This window comes from Geospiza fortis, unplaced genomic scaffold (assembly GCF_000277835.1).
Source record: "Geospiza fortis unplaced genomic scaffold, GeoFor_1.0 scaffold408, whole genome shotgun sequence".
NCBI classification, from domain to species: Eukaryota; Metazoa; Chordata; class Aves; order Passeriformes; family Thraupidae; genus Geospiza; species Geospiza fortis.
Window position 1 is genome coordinate 5,772,486 of NW_005054330.1, and position 4,024 is coordinate 5,776,509.

Genomic DNA, 4,024 nt, shown 5'->3' on the forward strand with positions numbered 1-4,024 from the left:
TTTTTCTTTAATAGCTTTTTGCTTTATTTGGTTCTGCTTTCTGATGAATTTCTTAATAGAGTCTTATAAAAGCTGTTGTCAGCTGCATTAGCAATAATTTCCTAATGGCTGGGGTTGGCATTGGCAATTAGCACTAAGGACCTCTTCCCTGGGCAGCGTGCTTGGGCCTGTGCAGACAGCAGCTTCCCAAGCTCTTGGATGGTCTGGAGTATCACATCCTAATGAAATAATTGTCACTGGAGATCCTGAGGCTCTTTTCAAGTATGATCTGATTATCCCTGCAAAGGAGGTTTTAAACAAGTAATCCCAGGTGGTGTTTCTGCAAATGCAAAAATTGCTTTGGAAACACTGGGGCACTTCTGCAGCAGCCTGTCCCCTGTGTCTGAGGAGAGGGGGTGGGATCTGTGCCTTTCTGGGGTTCCAGGGGGACAGAGCTGGGGCTGCTGGGCACTGGGAGCTGTTTGCTCACCCTCCCTCGAGTGTGAGATGTTGGTTTGGAGCCTCCAGCCCCAGAGCACAGAGCAGTGGAGGCCACTCTGCAGTGACATCTCATCTGTGGGTTTGGAGCAGTTGCAGCCCCTCAGGTGTGTCAGAGCACATCGTGGCTCATGGCTTAGAGCCGCTCTAAGGTGCAGGCTGTGACTGAGGGCAGCCTCCTCCAGCAGGGGAGGAGTGGGCATCCTGTGGGTCTGACCCTGGGGCTGCCTGAGGGAGCCCAGGAGGGGCTGAGATCCTGGCTCTGCATTTTGGGACCTCTCTCACTCCAGGCAGAAAGGGCAGGGCTGTGATTATCAGCAATTCCCACTGCATGGGGCAGCCCAGCCACAGCAGCACCTCCCTGCCAGCCCTGTCCCTCATTCCAGGAGGACAGTGTTCCCTTGTTCTCCTGGAGCAGCATTAGACTCACCAATATCCACATCATCCAAATGATTTTCACTGCTGAAGGAGACAGAGGAACCATCCTAATGTGCCCTTTCACATGCTGCTCTTGGAGCAGCACCAATGCTGCCGACACAGCATCCTGCATGGGGAGGAGACAGGAGCAGGTGCTTGGAAGGTTTTTATTTTCTTTTCTTTCTAAGAAGCCAGTTCTGATCAAAAACACAACATCTGAAAGAGCTGGTGGGATTCAGTAGTTGAATGCTGGGCAATTTGTAACTGGTGGGGCAGGAGGAAGGAGAATGGATGTTCCAGGAGAGCAATTCTGGGGTTGGGGCTGAGGAGGAATTCCAGCAGTTCCTGATGCATCTCAGGACCATGAGCTTGCAAGGTTCCCTCTGAGGGGTCCCAGCAAAGCTCTCCTGGGCAGCTGGAGGGAAATGTGGGTGGTCCATGCAGCTTTTCTTGGTTTGGGTTAAATTTTTGGTGATCCCTCCTGCAGCACAAGTGGATGATTCCCAGTGCTGCCAACACAGGGCTGGAGTGGGCTGGTGGGGAGGGCTCAGCACCATGAGATAAGGGGCTGCATCGTGGGAAACTGCCCTTGCAGGACCTGCTGCTCCTGCTGCGAGGGGCTGAAGGACGTGAGGAGATAAGGAAAAGGTCGCCCAAGCCGTGGGAGAGCTCTGCAGGGTGGCAGGAGGCTCAGTAAAGCTCCTGCCTGTGTCCTGCTGTCTGTCCCAAGCTGCCAGGGAAGCTGTGGAGCACCACCTGCCCCTGGCAAGGCAGGGACATGGGGCAGTGGGCCCGAGGGGCTCCGAGTCCTGCTTGCATCCCACCAGGGCTGGCATGGGGAGCACGTGGCTCCCAGCAGGGCACCAGCCCCCAGCCTGTCCCAGAGGATTTATTTTCCTAAAATGGAAGCAAAAGCTGAATTGATTTATTTTGGTTGGCAGCATGTGGAGCTGGGTAAATAATCCACAAGACGCTCCAGAGCTGTCCAGATCCACCAGGCACCTCCAGAGACCCTGTCCCTTCTCCCAGAGCAGGGTTGGTCTGATTTTCCAGCTGCCCTGTGGCAGGAGCAGGAGGTGGCTGGGCAGAGCTGTGGCCAGCACAGCAGCTCCCAGAGCTGCCCCAGCCCTGCTCTGGGGAGCATCACCATCACCAACTCACGTGCCCATGGACTGGCACACCCTGCTGGGATGCCCTTGATGTCTCATTGCTCCCTGTTGGGTCATGCTCTGGGGTCCTGGGGTGCCCACAGAGACCCCTTTGTTGTTTCATGGGGCTGTTTGTGCTTTCCAGCCCCTCTGGGAGCCTCTGCACATGCAGGAGCCCAGCCTGGCTTCCTCCATCATCCTCCTCCCCAGTCCCTGGGGCTGCAGGGCCCCCCAGGCCCCGTGCAGCTCTCCAGGCTCTCTCTTGGCAGCTGTTCCTGCTCCTGCAGTGGCTCCATCTGGGTTTGCACGGGGGATTTGCTGTAACACTTCCAGGAGTTTTTCCTTCCCAGGGCCCTCTGGAGCATCCCTGGCTCCCCAAGGGTTTCTCACTATTTCTCACACAAATCTCAGCAGCTTCAGTTCAAGCCAGTCCCTTTTCCCAGAGAAAATATCCTGTGAGCACCCAGGTGTTTCTCTGCTGTAGCTGAAGCCATTTGGGGGTTTTCATGTTTCTCTTCCTTTGGAGGTTTTGCTTTCATGAAGTTTTTGTCTCTACTTGCAAAGCAAACCTCATCTGCTTTATTTTGGATGTCTCCAAAGGGAGCTTGGCCAAGTGATGTCCATGGGGACAGAGAAGGAAAAACTTACTTTTTTTTTTCTAATGGAAGAACCCAATGTCACAGAAATACCCCACCTGACCAGATGGCCTTTCTCTCCCTTCCAAATTAAAGGCTGGAAAGCCACGAAATGTCCCAGCCACTCCTGGGAGCAGATCAAGAGGTTCCTGCAGCTTCCCCCATCCCAGCAGAGGGAAGGGGAGGAGAGATCTCTGTGGGCAAAGTAATTCTGATTATGGCATCGTGTCCTGGACCCCCCCAGCAGCACAAACCCTCCTGGGTGGGCAGTGTGGGTGACCCTGGTCGAGCATCCCTGACCTATCTTTGGAACTGCAGCTGCCTCTGGGCAGCAGCACCTTCCAGGCCCAAATTCCCTGCTCCAGAGCTGCAGCCAGAGGAAGGAGAGTTTTCTCCCATTTGTTTTCTTTTGTCAATCTTTAAACCCAGTTGCAAATGCTGCTGATAATTAAGGAGACTCTTGCCATGTGGGTGAAGTGCTGAAGGGCAGCCTCCTGCTCCCAGCCAGATGCTCCCCAGCAAACCCATCCTGGAGGAGAGGAGAATTCTGCCTTAATTTTGATTCTTTCATACTCCAACAAAAACCTCCCTATCCGAGGCAGCCTTGGAAACCTTTCCTTATTAAAAGACCTCCCTGAAATGCATTGTAGCAGCCAAGGAGGGTGGTTATGAAGCACAAAAAGCCTGCAGAAGAGCTCATTAAAACAATAAATTACAACTAATTAGAATAAATCAAGCTAAATCATCTCCAGTGGGAAGGTAAAATGAGGTGTGAGTGAGTGGTTTTAATAAGGATGGTGCTAATCCCCAGCTCCCCTTTAAAATGATGGTGAGCCCTGCTGCAGCAGTGATCCTGCTGCTGGGGCCAGGGTGGAAAACACACATGGACAAAGAGCAAAGTGGAGCTGGTGGCATTTTGAATTGTGTCCCAGCCTGAGCTGCCTGTCCCTAATTGCAGTGGATTTGGGGCTAGCACAGCACCCACAGTGGCTCACAGAGGTCAGGGCATTGGGTTTGCTCACTTTGGGGTTTACTTCTGTTTAATTTGTGATGAACAAAGTGGCTGTGGGGTTCTGCTCCTCTCATATCACTTCATCACCACAGCCACAGCAAAATGACTTCTCTGCATAATTAGCAGTGAGATCATCGCAGCCGCCTTGGCTCCAAATCATTTCTGCTCCAGAGAGAAAACTGCTCAAAACAAAGAGAGGAGGGAGGTGTGGGCTGAGTGCCCTGCCAGGGTCAGGCTGGATGGGGCTCTCAGCAGCCTGCTGGAAGGTGTTCCTGCCCATGGAATCAGAAGGTCTTCAAGGTTCTTTCCCTTCCAGACCATTCCGTGGTCATTGA